This window comes from Abramis brama (genome assembly GCF_963993115.1).
Source record: "Abramis brama genome assembly, chromosome: 10".
NCBI classification, from domain to species: domain Eukaryota; kingdom Metazoa; phylum Chordata; class Actinopteri; order Cypriniformes; family Leuciscidae; genus Abramis; species Abramis brama.
Genome location: NC_139972.1, coordinates 7,761,898 through 7,779,187, shown reverse-complemented (window position 1 = coordinate 7,779,187; position 17,290 = coordinate 7,761,898). Strand labels below are relative to the sequence as shown.

Sequence of the window (17,290 nt, the reverse complement as noted above, 5' to 3'; positions counted from 1 at the left end):
AACTGTGATCAGTGCGGTAAAGGTTTTAATTCGTCATCAAATCTAAAACAACACCTGAAAGTTCATTTAGATGAGAAGCCTCATGTGTGTTCTCTCTGTGGAAAGAGTTTTTCACGACTGCACAGTTTTAAACTGCACCAGAAAACACATAATGGAGTGAAAGATCATGTGTGTTGTGACTGTGGGAAGAGCTTTACTACATTTACTAATCTGAAACTGCACCAAAGAATTCATACTGGAGAAAAACCTTACAAGTGTTCATTTTGTGACAAGATTTTCGCTCATTCTGGAAACCTGAAATCACACGAGCGAGTTCATACTGGAGAGAAGCCGTACTACTGTACACAGTGTGTGAAGAGCTTCAAAGATGCATCAGGTCTCAATAATCATCTGCTCCATCACTCTGTAGAAAAACCATTCAACTGTGATCAGTGTGGTAAATATTTTAATTCGTCATCAAATCTAAAACGACACCTGAAAGTTCATTCAGATGAGAAGCCTTATTTGTGTTCTCTCTGTGGAAAGAGTTTTTCACAAAGAATTCATACTGGAGAAAAACCTTACAAGTGCTCATATTGTGACAAGAGTTTCACTCAGTCTGGAAACCTGAAACTACATGAGCGACATACTGGAGAAAAGCTGTAATACTGTACTCAGTGTGAGAGGAGTTTTAAACCTTTATCAAGCCTTCACACTCGTATGAAAAAATGTTTCAAGTGATTGTGATGGATTTTTTAATTAAAAATAACTAACATTTATTTTTCTTGCAGGAACAACATTTATATGCTTTTGAATCTTAAATGTTTTTAAAACCTTTGGTTGAAAAACTTGTGACTCTGAGTGTGTGAGTGTATAAATAACAAAAAGGGAAAATGAAACTAGACAGATGTCTAGGTTTGAAAACTTGTGATTATGAAGTAATCAAGAAAACAGAGTTTGCTTCTACCTAGTAAAAGAAGGGTTTGCCTATGAAGAACCAGTCAAATTGTAGGGAAATTATGTAATGTATCATGCCATTTTCACCATGCTCCTTTTCTATAAAAACTGTTGCATTCCTTTTGCGGGTGGGATTCTCTCTTAAAATTTGTCTCAGATCCTCCGGCCGTGATTAAAGCATATTCAAAGGCATTGTCTGGAGTCTGTCGGTTATTATTGCTGCGCAGCAAGTTATGGTTAGGAAACTCAAAGCCAGTTGACGACTGTAGACGCAAAGCTAGAGTATAAAGATTATTAAGTGTCGACTGTAGATGCTTGGGTGTCGATTGGAGACGCCCCAGGTAATTAGGTTCCAGGTACGTAAGAAAAATCTACCACATGATCAACATTAGTTTTCATGTCAAATACATTAAAGTAAACTGAGATAAAAGAGTTTTTCATAAAAGCACTATAATCATCTAGATTAATTTTGTTAATGTGGTGAAAAGCTTGGTTGACTAGAAAGACTTAAAGGGATAGTTCCCCCAAAAATGAAAATTCTGTCATTAATTACTCACCCTCATGACGTTCCAAACCTGTACGACTTTCGTTCATCTTCAAAACACAAATGAAGATCTTTTTGATGAAATCTAAGAGCCTAATTTCAATCTGTTCATCAAATAAAGCGACCGTGTCTCTTCAGAAAATGTTGGACTGAACCGCTGGATTCATATGGATTAGTTTTACAATCTCTTTATTAACTTTTTTGAATCAGCAAAGTGGTTATTGCATAGCTGTTAATGGAGGGACAGAAAGCTCTCAGATTTCATTCAAGCAGGATAATAAAAGTTGTGGGGCAGTGGTGATAAGTATCTGTATAAGTAAGGAATAATTGACAACAGGCCTTTGAATTATTAGAAAATAATGCACACCTAAGCTGGTAATGTTACACCTCGGATGTGCATTATTTTCTAATAATTCAGTGGACTAGAGTCAAATATTCTGCTTATACTTTTGATTGATGATCAATTGAACTTTACAGACCACGTTGCTAGAACTGCCCGGTCCTGTAGATTTGTCTTATACAACATCAGGAGGATCCTTCCTATCAGAGCATGCTACACAACTCCTTGTCCAAGCACTTGTTCTATCCAGACTGATCTATGGTAATGCTCTCCTGGCTGGTCTTCCAGCTTGCTCTGTCAAACCTCTGCAACTGATCCAAAATTCTGCAGCTAGAGTGGTCTTTAACGAGCCAAAGAGAGCACAGGTCACCTCACAAAATTGCACTGGTTGCCAGTTGCTGCTCGCATCAAATTCAAGTCACTGACTTTTGCCTTCAGAACAACCACTGGCTCTGCTCCCTTTCACCTAAACTCATTACTTCAGACTTATGTGCCATCCAGAAACTTGTGCTCTGCAAGTGAACACCGTCTTGTGTTGCCTCATCTCAAAGAGGCACTAAATCTCTTTCTCTGACCTTTTCCTGGTCTGTTCCCTGCTGGTGGAATGACCTGCCCAACTCAACCTGAGTGGCTGAGTCCGTGTCCATTTTCAAGAAACGGCTCAAGATGCATCTTTTTCGACAACACTTGATCCATTAATATTAACACTTTATCTTCTATTCTATATCTATCATCATCAAAAAAAAAAAAAAACAGGTACCGCATTAGATTAAATTGGGAAGGGTCATAGCACTTACATATTGTTGTCCTAATCTTGCATATTGTTATCCTAATGATTCTAATTATTGGACAAAAAACGTCCTCACGTGTTATAACCTAGAATACTGTCTAACACTTGATGGCTGCTCTGTCAAGTCTTCATCGTCGGTTAGGAACCTGGGTGTGCTCTTTGATACTAATCTTTCATTTGAAAGTCACGTGTCTAGAATCTGTAAAACCGCATTTTTCCATCTTAAAAATATATCTAAATTACGTCATATGCTCTCATTGACAAATGCGGAACAATTAGTTCATGCGTTCATGACCTCAAGGCTAGATTATTGTAATGCTCTACTGGGTGGTTGCCCTGCACACTTAATAAACAAACTACAGCTGGTCCAAAACGCAGCAGCTTGAGTTCTTAGCAGAACCAGGAAGTATGACCATATTAGCCCGGTTCTGTCAACACTGCATTGGCTGCCTATTAAACATTGTATACATTTTAAAATATTGCTGATTACTTACAAAGCACTAAATGGTTTAGCTCCGCAGTACTTGAGCGAGCTCTTAACGCATTATAGTCCTTCACGTCTATTGCGATCTCAAAATTCCGTAAGTTCAAAGCTAGAAAAAGCTTTGATGATCTTTTTTATTCTCCCCAGGTTTTATAACGAGCCTTTGGGACCATTAAAAGACTCTGGCCTGAGGATCGGAGGGCACGGTCTGGGGAGTGGGGGCACAACAAATCAGCAATGTATTGTGGGGCCTGACCATTTACAGCTCTAAAAGTTAAAACTAATATTTTAAGATCAATACGAAATTTGATGGGTAGCCAGTGTAAGGAGGATAAAATGGTTGTGATGTGTGTCCTTCTGCCAGATCCTGTTAAAAGCCTTGCCACAGCATTTTGAACCATTTGAAGACGATTCAGAGCAGATTTGTTGAAAAAAGTAAAAAGAGAGTTACAATAATCTAAACGTGAGGAAATAAAAGTATGGATAGCCATCTAAAGATCAGAGTCCGATAAAATTTCCCTCAATTTTGCAATATTTCTTAGATGATAAATACAATTTCTGACCAAAAGTCTAGAATGGCAGTCCAAAAACATTGACTGGTCAAACCAGACACCAAGATTTCTGAGGCTCGACTGGACAGAGGAGCTCAGAGAACCAAGGTGTTGAAGGATTGATGGGATTTTGTTGTCTGGGGCAACAATTAGGGTTTCAGTCTTTTTCTTAATTGGATACAGTTACTAGCAAGCCACGATTTTACACAAGAAATACAATCCAATAAATCCGTTAGTTTGTGGAACTCAGAATCATTGAACAAGCAATACAACTGTATGTCATCAGCATAAAAGTGGTATGACGCATTGTTAAAATGGCTCAAAATTTTTCCAAGAGGGCTAATGTACAGTAAAAACAAAAGTGGACCTAGGACAGAGCCCTGGGAAACACCATTCAAGAATGGAGTGGCTTCAGACAGTATACCATTTAGGGGCGCTTTAAGAACAGGCCCAGTTCTATGGGAATGTTAAAGGGTGCTAAGCTGTTGTACATGGCAAATAGTAAATAACTTTAAAGAATTTTTACACTGCTCTTTTACATAGAGGGACAGTTTAATATCACTAAAGTTCAGTACATCAGCCAGTCCATATAACACAATGCTTTTTTATGGTCTAGACGACTTGGTCCATTCTTGAGATTATAGTATTTGTCCTTTCAGGAGCTTGACATCTTTGATTTTATGGAATAGAGCTCCAATTTTTATGAATTTTCAGCATTATTACTCCAGGGTCACCCTTAAAAAAAGTTTTTAAAACCACTGATGTACATCCTACCACCCACTGTCCAAACAGAAATTCACATATCTTACCAAGCACTCCCATAGTCCTCCTTGAGGTATTCACACAGGCCTTTAATCACCACTTCTCTCTTCAGGTCAATGCTGTTTCATTTAAAAAAAAACAAAAAACATTTTGCCTTCTGCTCTTGAGTATATACTTGGAAAGAAAGTCACTGACAGAAGGAAAGGAAGGAGAGTGTTGAGAATTCCTATGGATCACATGACGTAGCCAGTCATGGGAGGAGCTAAGTCTCCTCAGGTGCACTTAATGATTGATAAATCACTATTGTTTGGTGTGTTGGTGTGTGCCATATGCAGTGGAAGCAGACTGTCCTTTCTTTCTCTCCTAATGAGAGCCTTTGTAGAGTTGATGTGTTCCTGACAATGTAAGTTTGTGCTCTTTTGATTTGTTTCTTGATGTTAGTTCTTGAGATTTGTTTGGGTCTAATTCTGAAATGTTCTATGTGATTATGTTTCAGTGTTCTTACTATTTTGATGTTGAATTGTTTAGAATTGGATTATGTGACTTATTAGTTGAAGTTGGTGTTATGGTGTTAATTATATTTAAGATTCTGTTTGTTGTTTATTTGTTTATCTGATTCCCATTCCACTCTATGGCTGATCTGTTATACATGAGTATGGACTGAGTACTGGACCCCTGTGTTTTAATGGACTCACCATCCTGGTAGCACATTTCCTGAACCAAACATTCTCAATTTTTTACAGAGAGCAAAGAATGAAAAAAGTAATTCAGGGATGAAAAGAGGGGGGAAAGGGACAAGACCAGAAGATGTAGGGCCCTATTGATTTCCATGATGTGGAAAATGTGGATGGAATTGTGGAATGCAGGTATAAAAACGGAATTTAGGAATGAAAGGAGTTTGAAAGGTATGAAAAGTATGATACAGTTAAATCTGATATTTTATCAAATATTTAAAGGGTTAGTTCACCCAAAAATGAAAATTCTGTCAGTAATTATCACAAAGATACCATAAGCGAGCACAAGTTGCCACAGCCGCGAGGACTGTGAATGTGCAGGCAGCCAGTCGTAAAGGGGTGATTGATTGGTCGCGGCACTGTGTGCAAAAAAATACTTCGGCCTAATGTCTAATGTCGGGTTACACAAAGCAAATCATCGACACAATTATTTAGTTTACTTATTTAATGACCAACAATTGTATCGTAATAATTATTTTCGCATAAGGCTTATTAACGTTAGTCTATAGCCTGAAAGGTCTGATTTACGCACTGTTACAACAGTCATTGTTGTTGTTTTTTTCACAATAACATTTGAGTTCATGATTTTAAGGTTGTTTTTTTTGTGGTAGACTAAAGACTAATGACAGACTGTTGATCTTTGAATAAAAATATGTTTGGTTCAGGTTTGAAATTCATGATCTTTTATGGCTATGTAGTCTAATACATAGAAATCTAATATTCTAATCATAGAATATCATAGAACAAGTCCATGTGATTTACTGAATGCGGCCCCTTTAAGAAATGACACCGTGACCACGCGCATTGAGCATGCGCAGAAGAGAGACGTTTTGTTCTCTCTCTCTCTCTCTCTCTCTCTCTCTCTCTCTCTCTCTCTCTCTCTCTCTCTCTCTCTCTTGTATTTTCCTTTGACGCTATTATGAATGCAACAGTCTAACACGTCGTAATTCCATGTTTGTTTATATTTATACATTATATTAACGTTATTGTTAATGCAATAAAAAAGAGAGAAGCGCGAGAGACACGAGACGAGCGCTGAAACTTTAACCAGATGAAGCTGAAAGTGACGCTGTTAACGGTCGTGAATGAAGGACAAATGTGGAATATTTTCTTCGGATGTCGTATATTTCCAGTCTGCAGGTCAGAGATGTTATAGATGTTATAGATGTTATATTTATAATTATATTATATATTTTTTATTTTATTTATTTAAGTTATATTTATAATGTAAGAATTGATATTTGTGTTGCCTACAGATAATTAATATAGTCATTATTCTAATCAGCACTATTCAGTCTGTAGGCTACATATTGTGTATGATTTCTGTTATCTTTGGTAGATTCCTGTTTAATTCATAGATTAATTTGTAAGGCCCGGCTCGATCGGCCCAATGGAGGCATCCAATCAGCAGGGGAAGGTCTCTGCTGTCTTTCCTCGTGGCAAAGTAATTTGATTCAATGAAATACATTCTCTCATGTATTAACTCGTTATTTTATCTGACTCCATAAATGAAAAGGTTTTAATGATAAATGTGCATCATTAAATGTGAGCGAATGTTTTACTATTCTTTTTAGCTCTTTACTGAAAATAATGTCAAAGCCAGTAAGAATAAAATCAGATGTTTACAATTTATTATTATGTCAGATAAATGTATCATGTCAATTTCATAATCAGTTCGAAGATAGTAAATACAATAAAATCAAATGCTCAGAGATAAAGAGTAAAAGTTATAGGTTAAACTTGACATTAGAAAACACATGATGCAGAGAGTCTTGGTCACTCTCAGCAATCACATGCTAATTTGCTAGATAGACAGAAACCTCTTTCACATTTATTTTATAAATTTGTAGTACAACACATCCTTATAAAATCTGGAGTCATTTAAAAATGAACAACTTTCCCATAGAGCCATTTTAAATGCTAGTAATATATAACCATATCAAAATGCTCTATATTTTGGCTATATAAAATCAAGCACACATGGTCATTTAAATTAAGAAGTGTAAAGATTACAGTATTTCAGTATAAACTCAGTAACTTTGAATTTGGCAGATCTGGTGTCCCTCACAACAATTCACCAAATAAGAAAGCTTTTAGTTAAACCATTATGGCAATATATGATCAATTAAATAAAATGAGCAATATATGATTAATTAATTATTCTGAAAATACCTTTAAATTATCATCATATTGTATAGTAGTTTGTTATCCACATTTTGATGGTCAAATGTTAGATTATTTCCTTTTGTGCATCATTCTCAGTCCCTTAATAAATGGTTGATTTCTGTTGTCTTATGTTATATTTCTGATTAGTTGGGATATTAATTGAATAATAGAACCTGTGCCCTGTTTCATCCTTATATCCAGGGTTACATAAAAATATCAACCTACAGTTGTTTTATATGCTACTAATATGTAACCATCAAAATGCTCTATATTTGAACTAAATCAAAGACACCACTTGTGTTTACTGTTAAAGTAATCCAGTATAAATTCAGTAACTTATCTTTGATTTTTCCAGATCTGGTCCTGTGGTCAGTGATCACACAGTGATCACAGTTTACACCTGCAGTGAAGCCCCTCACACAACAATTCACCAATAAATACTGGGAATATTCCCATCATCCTACAAGAGAAGGTCAAACTCCAGGAGTAGCAGCTGAAATCTGTGTGACTGTTAAAGATGGAGTTTATTAAAGAGGAGATTGAAGACATGAGTGATCCAGAACCATCCAGAATAAAACATGAAGATATTGAGGAACAAATAGGTTGGTGTCCATTCTTGATTCTTCATTGTTGACTGCTTTAGTAGCTCTGAGATATTGATGACAAATGATAGAGAAATGCATCTAAATGATCATAACCCAGTTTTAATCGCATTAACAAGTGAATGACAGAACCAACCTTTGCACGTTAAAGATACTTTATACAGACAGGTGTCTTGTTTCCTGCTTGCTAAGTGTTAATTTTCACATTTAACCTCATTGAACTGATTCTAACTGATTAATACGTTTATTTTAGACCAGCTGGAAGTGATGGAACAAAGACAGAAACTAAATGACGTGAAGAAACACTGTGACTTACAAACTCAAGGAACAAAAGCCAAAAAGCTGCACTCCTGCTCTCAGTGTGGAAAGAGTTTCCAGATTAAAGGAAACCTTAATAAGCACACAAGAATTCACACTGGAGAGAAACCGTATACATGCACTCAGTGTGGAAAGAGTTTCCAAAATAACGGAGACCTTAAAAAACACACAAGAATTCACACTGGAGAGAAACCGTATACATGCACTCAGTGTGGAAAGAGTTTTTCTCGAGCATCAACTCTCCGTAATCATCGGCGCATTCACTCTGCAGAAAAACCATTCAACTGTGATCAGTGTGGGAAAGGTTTTAATTTGTCATCAAATCTAAAACAACACCTGATAGTTCATTCAGATGAGAGGCCTTATGTGTGTTCTCTCTGTGGAAAGAGTTTTTCACGACAGGGCAATTTTAAACAGCACCAGAAAACACATGAAGTGAAAGATAATGTGTGTTGTGACTGTGGGAAGAGCTTTACTAGAGCTGACCATCTGAAAGTGCACCAAAGAACTCATACTGGAGAAAAACCTTACAAGTGCTCATATTGTGACAAGAGTTTCACTCATTCTGGAAACCTGAAATCACATGAGCGAGTTCACACTGGAGAGAAGCCGTACTACTGTACTCAGTGTGAGAAGAGTTTCAAAGATGCAAAAAGTTTAAAAGATCATCTGCATGTTCACTCTGGGGAAAAGCCATTTAACTGATCAGTGTGGAACGAAGTTCCTATTGTCAAAACATCTGAAATGTCACATGATAGTTCATTCAGATGAGAGGCCTTATGTGTGTTCTCTCTGTGGAAAGAGTTTTTCAAGACCGGGCAGTTTTAAACAGCACCAGGAAACACATGATGAAGTGAAAGATAATGTGTGTTGTGACTGTGGGAAGAGCTTTACTAGAGATGATCATCTGACACAGCACCAAAGAACTCATACTGGAGAAAGACCTTACAAGTGCTCATATTGTGACAAGAGTTTCACTCAGTCTGGAAACCTGAAATCACACGAGCGACTTCATACTGGAGAAAAGCCGTAATACTGTACTCCGTGTGAGAAGAGTTTCAAACGTTTATCAAGCCTTCTCACTCACATGAACATTTTTTTAAAGTCAAATACATTAAAGTAAACTGAGATAAAATATGGAGTTTTCATAAAAGCACTATATCATCTAGATTAATTTAGTTTGGTGAAAAGCTTGGTTTACTAGTAAGACTTAATGGGTTAGTTCAGCCAAAAATTCTGTCATTAATTAATCGCCCTAATGTCGTTCCAAACCTGTAAGACTTTCGTTCATATTCAAAACATAATAAAAAAAAATGTCTTTTTAATTAAATCTGAGAGCCTAATTTCAATCTGTTCATCATATAAAGCGACCGTGTCTTTTCAGAAAATGTTTGACTGAACCGCTGGTGTTACATGTATGATCTGTCTCATGTTTCATTAGCTGTGTCCCAATGTGAAGGCTGCATCCTCCGAAGGCCGCATTTAAAGGCCGATTGCGTCACAGCGGCGCGATGAAGGCTACCCTGATTCAAAAGCGACGCCAAATGCACAGTTAAAAGCCAAGTTTTTCTTTCTTATAAACTTAAACTTAACTCCTTCGTCACTATTGCGTGGCTTCATTTGTCAGGTGGTTTGAGGCAAAACGTGTGCTAATATTAGTTTCAAAATTGTTTTAGGGAGCAAGGAGCAAACAGCTCCTTAGATATTTTTTAGCTATGTATCTAAATTAACCAGTTTCAAAGGTGCTGCATCCAAGACAGCTTGGTTAGCCAGTGCTGAGTGTGCATTTGCCAAATGGGGTCCAAATTGGGTATAATTTATTTGGGCCATATTTGCTATGCCATGTGTGGGCCACTTTAGGTTCACATTCAGATTCGCCAGTGATTACGGTCCCACATCCTTGCCAAAACTGGCCCAGATTGCTGCAAGATCCCCGAGTCCGTTCCAGTGAGAGAAGATCCCTGAATCTGTTCCAGTGAGAGCAAATCCCCGAGTCCGTTCCAGTGAGAGAAGATCCCCGAATCTGTTCTAGTGAGAGAAGTTCCCGAGTCCATTCCAGTGAGAGAAGATCCCCGAGTCCATTCCCCGAGTAATTATTATTGGTAAGTATTAGTTTGTTTGAGTTTTTGTAGTAAAGAATTCACCTCACTGTAAGAAAATGTGTATATCATAATTTTGAGTGAAATATGCAACAGAGATGAAAGTTATGCGAGGTCAATTGTTCTAAGTGTCCCTTCGATCGCTTACTCAGCAACGTGCAAATTCTGTATTAGACCAGTCTAACGATTCAGAATTTGACTGTAACTGTGCAAATTGGTTCTTTGCTAATTGGCTTGCTAGCTGGATTGATATACCAGTCATAAAATGAATTGGCGGCTTGCGATCGCTTTGGCACCTAGTCTATTTTTGCTGCGTCGCTCATGCTGAATTGGCCACAGTTCATTGTTCTTGATCAAAATGTACATCCCATGTACATCCCATGTAACCTAACGTACATCCCATTTTAAGATTACTTTTATCCTGTAAACTACCTATTTACAGCATGCTGTATGCATGTGCGTGGGACAGAGGGGAACACGGTAACATCGCAGCTGAGCTGCCCATCCTTTAATCAAAGCAAGTGACAGACAGGGGAAAAATGTGACAGAATGGATAATAGTCGTCTGTTTTTGCAGTGAACACGCTATTTGATAAATGCTATAAAATGCACATTTGTTGAAATTATCAATCTATGTATTCTGTAAATTTTAACCACTCTAAGTTCGTCAGGCTTACGAAGGTCAAACAAATGAGTTTTGGAAACATTGTGGAAAAACAGTGTCTCTATAGCCACATTAATTTGTTGACCGGTCTTGCTTTCCAACTTTATATTTTCTTAATGTGATACATGAGATATTTAAACACTAAACCAATTTGCCCAGGACCCTGTGTTCAAGTCTATGTTAAGCTGTTCCCTAAATGCATGCAAAGTAATGCACAAAAACATTCTGGTGCTTGTTTGTGCCTAGTGTAGTACTTTTTACTGTATAGTACCCCAGTTAATTTCAGTCAAACTTCACTGATGAAGTTCATGATAACCCAGATCTAAATATTGTATTTTTCTTTTTTATAGTTGGTCATCAACATTCACAACCACAGTTAAGTAGTTAATCTCTTAAAAAATATTAAAAGTATTCAAAATTCTAAATGTTTAATCATATGACAACATAAAATATATTAAAACATGAGACGTAAAAAGCAAAAAAAATAAAAAATTGTTTTGTGCATATGATACACACTTTGACGGCGTATAATATGCACGTACCCCACACCACTAAACCTACCCAAGGGGTTTACAGTGCGTACATATGCACGTAAAAAGTCATTTTTGCGTATCAATTGCACGATAAAACACAACGTGTGCTATAGATATGCATTTTCATGCGACTAGGTTGAATATTTATGGTACAGACAATTGTACCAAGTAAACATTTTAAATTCTTTTTAAAATCAATTTAATTACTTGAGATAATTGTAAAGTGTGTCATATTAAGTGAACGAGTTGGGTAAAATAAAACCATATTTTCATATGAGTACTGGTTCCCACTCCTAATCAACATCTTCTCTTTCACAGTTTGATGAACATGACCGAGTGAGGAGAAGTGAGAGCCTTTTTAGGATTGTGAATGTGGCTGTGCAAAGAATGTCCATCGAAACTACCTAGCAGGTATTTGTTGCTGCAGCATTTTAGGCAGACTCATGTGTGCTTTAGGGGCAGTTTTCGCTATCCATATCCATACACATATTGCCCATGCATGTTTAGTACAAGGAGTAAGCTTCTTAATCACACGTACAAAAGACATGCTAAACAGGAAACTCCAAAGCCAGAAGAATTAACAACATTCCAGTGTCATGTGTGCTCATGCAAGGAGCTTGCAACAGAAAGAGATTATTTTCAACACATACATGGACATCTCAGGCATAATGAAACAGTTCAGTGTATGTTTGTAGGATGTGCATTTGAAAATAATATTTACAGCACATTTAACACCCACCGATACCGGAAACACAATCCACATTCATTAAAAGACTTCAAACCCATTGTCGTCAGTTCAAGTGGTCAGTTGCATCAGTCAGAATATTCTGTAGATGGGCCAGCAGAGTCTGTGGATACAGATTATGAATTTGAAACTCTTAAGTGGTGATGATACTGGAGTAGACCAGCCAAAGTCTATTGAAGAAAAGGTTGCTCGCATTTTTATTGAAGTTGGAAAATATTGTTCACGTTCCAAAGTCAGCTGCTGATGAGGTCCTTTATGAACTTCACTATATATTATGTACAGCATCTATACCCGTCACAAAAGCAGTTGTATCTGATCCATTCCAAGGTCACAATATTCAATTAGATGCACATCTAATCCATTGGGCAGAGCTATTTCTAAGGAGGGCCCTCTTGCTACTGCATTTAAATGTAAACCAGTGATTGCACTACACCTCTCATTTTGGTGTTTTAGAGCCAGTTGAGTACATTCTAGAATTAGAGAAGAACTGGACGTTTCAATATACACTCACCTAAAGGATTATTAGGAACACCATACTAATACTGTGTTTGACCCCCTTTCGCCTTCAGAACTGCCTTAATTCTACGTGGCATTGATTCAACAAGGTGCTGAAAGCATTCTTTAGAAATGTCGGCCCATATTTATAGGATAGCATCTTGCAGTTGATGGAGATTTGTGGGCACGAAGCTCCCGTTCCACCACATCCCAAAGATGCTCTATTGGGTTGAGATCTGGTGACTGTGGGGGCCATTTTAGTACAGTGAACTCATTGTCATGTTCAAGAAACCAATTTGAAATGATTCGAGCTTTGTGACATGGTGCATTATCCTGCTGGAAGTAGCCATCAGAGGATGGGTACATGGTGGTCATAAAGGTATGGACATGGTCAGAAACAATGCTCAGGTAGGCCGTGGCATTTAAACGATGCCCAATTGGCACTAAGGGGCCTAAAGTGTGCCAAGAAAACATCCCCCACACCATTACACCACCACCACCAGCCTGCACAGTGGTAACAAGGCATGATGGATCCATGTTCTCATTCTGTTTACGCCAAATTCTGACTCTACCATCTGAATGTCTCAACAGAAATCGAGACTCATCAGACCAGGCAACATTTTTCCAGTCTTCAACTGTCCAATCTTGGTGAGCTTGTGCAAATTGTAGCCTCTTTTTCCTATTTGTAGTGGAGATGAGTGGTACCCGGTGGGGTCTTCTTCTGTTGTAGCCCATCCGCCTCAAGGTTGTGTGTGTTGTGGCTTCACAAATGCTTTGCTGCATACCTCGGTTGTAACGAGTGGTTATTTCAGTCAAAGTTGCTCTTCTATCAGCTTGAATCAGTCGGCCCATTCTCCTCTGACCTCTAGCATCAACAAGGCATTTTCGCCCACAGGACTGCCGCATACTGGATGTTTTTCCCTTTTCACACCATTCTTTGTAAACCCTAGAAATGGTTGTGCGTGAAAATCCCAGTAACTGAGCAGATTGTGAAATACTCAGACCGGCCCGTCTGGCACCAACAACCATGCCACGCTCAAAATTGCTTAAATCACCTTTCTTTCCCATTCTGACATTCAGTTTAGAGTTCAGGAGATTGTCTTGACCAGGACCACACCCCTAAATGCATTGAAGCAACTGCCATGTGATTGGTTGATTAGATAATTGCATTAATGAGAAATTGAACAGGTGTTCCTAATAATCCTTTAGGTGAGTGTATGCAGAGTGAAGCAAGTAAACATGTTATGTAGTGTTTTATTTTAGTCATTATGTTATTTTCGTAGTAAGAAGAGTAAACAAAACACATTTCTGTGTTGTTGTTTTTTAAGGTGAACGCAGAGTTCATGCGGATCACTACTAAGCCACTGCAATCAACGTTCCTATCACAGCTGGACCACTTTTCAGATAAACTGATGCAGATCTTCAAGAGCAAAGGAGGAGTGAAGATCGCCATGTCGATCACAGACTCTGTTAGTAGAAATGCATGCAACGTATTCTGTTTTGTCTAGTTATTGTACAGCTTTCTGCATTTGGCTAATTTCAGTCTTGATTTTTCCCCCTGCTGTAGTGTGACAACATAAACATCAGGAGAGAGTGCATCCTGAAAGGCCTGATCATCTACCTCAATGATGATCTAGACTCTTTCTTCAAGGAGTATTTGGTAATGACATGTTGGCGCCAGCAACGCAGATCTGTGACTTGGATGGCCACGACGTGCCTAAATTCAGGGTCCGACTGTCAGCTGCATAATGGATGGAGAAATGCTTCAGTCTATCAGTCCTTATGTGGAAATGTACTATGTTTATCTATTTCTTAGCCAATCAGAATCATTTAACCTGAAGCAAGGATGTAGCTTAGACCTTTGTGAAGGGTATAATTGCTGTGATTTTTGTAACTGTAACAGAGCGGCCTATGAACTCCTTCTGCCTGATGAAACTACAAGATATCTTCATTAAAACTTTTCTTCATTTGACTGTACTCTTGACTCCTGGTCTTCATTCATCATTATAACTGGTTCTAGGTCTTTAACTGTATTATCCCCTTACAGAATCTAGGAGTTTTATAAAGCTTTTTACAGTGGATGCCATTTAAAACACGGTAACGTCGGTAAGTCTATCCTTTACAGCCTCGTTTTCATATCTGTCATGGCGCTGCTCTGAATATGGTCTAGTTCCCTGTTTTCACCTAATTAAATATGGTGAGGTCATTAGTGTCAACAGATTGAGGCGACCGCCAATATGCTATTATTATGGAGAAATAATACCCTAGACCAGCAGGTATGAGCAGCTTTTCTCTCTAAAAGCAATCAAAAGCTTCAGCTGGCAGTGGTTTAAGTGAGAAGTCTTGTCCAGCCTTACACACACCTCCTATGATTATTTACCTTTGTGTTTTGTTCATATTCTGTTAACTGGCTATTTTATTTATGAATGGATTTAGTTGTTTTCATGAAACGGTTGGCTGACAAAATCACATTTAAAACTGAGGTCCAACCTAATTCACCAAGATCCGCTCACTTTAAAGTTTCTGGCCTCGCCACTACTGTATATCTTATTCATATCAAAAGAAGACCCTATAATTAGGCTGCAATTACATCATAAGGGAGACATGTAGCTGTAAAGCAATACTGTAACTGTAATCGAGTAAAGGTGAATCCATATATATATATATATATATATATAATGCATTATTCATTATTATAATAGTGGATTTGGTTCATAACAGAGCAGAGATTTGATTTACTGAATGCGTCCCCTTTAAGAAAAATGACACCGCGCGCACTGAGCATGCGCAGAAGAGAGAAGTGCGAGAGCCTCTATGGTTTTGTTTTCTTTCTTCTCTTTATTTTTGTTGTCTCCTTTGACGCTAAAATGAATGCAACAGTCGAACACGTAAAACGAGAGAAGTGCGAGAGACGAGACGAGCGCTGAAAACTTTCACCAGTTGAAGCTGAAAGTGACGCTGTTAACGATCGTGAATGAAGGACAAATGTGTAATATTTTCTCCGGATGTCGTATATTTCCAGTCTGCAGGTCAGATGTTATATTTATCATGTTAGAATTAATGTTTGTGTTGCCTAAATGTACATTGTTCGTAGTGTAACGTACAGATAATTAAATCATTAGTTTGATCAGCCTCTATTCAGTCTGTACTCTATATGTGTATGTTTTCAGTTATCTTTGTTAGATTCCTGTTTAATTCATATATGAATTAAAAAAATTTAACATGTGACTTGTTTCATCCTTATAAAATCTGGAGTCACATAAAAATGAACAACCTTCATATAGAGCTGTTTAAAATGCTACTATAACCATATCAAAATGATCTATATTTTTTAAAGGGGTCATAGACTGAGAATTAAAATGTTCCTTGATGCTTTGACAGAGTTCGTTATACTATAAAAATACCCTGCAAGTTTCAAAACTCAAAACTTTCTTGTTATTCCAAAAACTGCTTTTATTAAAACCAAAGCCAGCAAATGACAGGATATAAAAAGTGGAGACGTGTGATGTCACAGGGCAGCTTTGGCCCCGCCCACTGGAGCGTTATGGCGCTTTTCCACTGCATGGTACAGTACGGCTTGGTTCGGTACAGCATGCTTTGGCGCTTTTCCACTCCATGGTATGGTACGGCTCGGTTCGGTATGGCTCACTTATGGCGCATATCCACTGCATGGTACGGCTCACTTTGGCTCGCTTTAAATGGTACCACCTCTGTTGAGGTTCCAAGCGTACCGTACCGATACTAAAATGTGACGTGAAAACACTGCAGATCACTGATTGGTCAGACAGAATTTGCGACATGAGACACTAAACCCAATAAATAGCCAGTAGACAACAGCCAACGCTGTAGCACCTGTTTTTTTAAAAAACTTCAAAAAAAGAAATGGCTGAATCATGGTCAGTGGACGAGGTGCAGACATTCCTCTCGTTGTTTGCCGAGGAGCGGAGTAGAGGCAGCAACTATAACGATCAGTCCCACCCACTTTGAAGTGGTACTAACTGCAGTGGAAAAGCAACCGAGCTAAAGCGAACCGAACCATGCCTTACCAAGTCGAGTCGTACCACGCAGTGGAAAAGCGAGCCGAACCGTTCCGCACCGAGTCGAACTGTACCGAGCCGAACCGAGCCGTACCATGCAGTGGAAAAGCGCCATTATTGAACAGTGACATGAGATGAGAAAAGAGAGATACAGGATCAATACCATTACCTTCCAAACGATCCTAATGCTAGGATAGTGGGGGGGTTTTTCCCCAACAATGTGAATGTCTCAGCAGTGCATTATTTGTTTGTATTTGGTGTACCGTAAGTCCTCTAATATTGGCCTGTATTCCATTAGCGGCCGGGTCTCTAACATTGGCCGGTCTCGCTGTCGGCTGAGGTAAATAAAGGCCGGTCTCTAATAGTGGCCGGGGCTATTATTAGAACCAACGTTTTTCTGGGCAGGCCACAACATTATGCTTGTGATAGTAACATGCAAATACCACAGGGGGGCAATGTTAGCTAATGAATCCAAGCCATTGCTACGGTAG

At 38.2% G+C, this 17,290-nt stretch overlaps 1 protein-coding gene and 1 long non-coding RNA gene across 6 annotated transcripts in view; both read left to right on the top strand.

Annotated features, from left to right (window-relative positions):
* Nucleotides 1-17,290, top strand: part of LOC311090837 (uncharacterized protein) — an 81,918-nt gene that overhangs the window by 58,069 nt on the left and 6,559 nt on the right. Inside the window, exon 1 of one of the 4 annotated variants that reach the window (XM_084126404.1) lies at nt 6,064-6,281. The exons of 2 other annotated variants lie outside the window; for them this stretch is intronic. The gene's annotated coding sequence lies outside the window, so the exon portion shown is untranslated. Of the gene's footprint in view, nt 1-6,063; nt 6,282-15,549; nt 15,792-17,290 lie in introns of those variants that run through there. One more of the 4 variants, XM_084126403.1, reaches the window with a different exon arrangement.
* LOC311090860 lies at nt 9,817-14,733 on the top strand. Of its 2 annotated transcripts, XR_014607962.1 has the most exons (5): nt 9,817-10,329; nt 11,340-11,364; nt 11,841-11,933; nt 14,091-14,231; nt 14,330-14,733. It is a non-coding gene; the product is annotated as an uncharacterized lncRNA (long non-coding RNA). The 2 variants fall into 2 exon arrangements; XR_014607961.1 differs by lacking the exon at nt 11,340-11,364.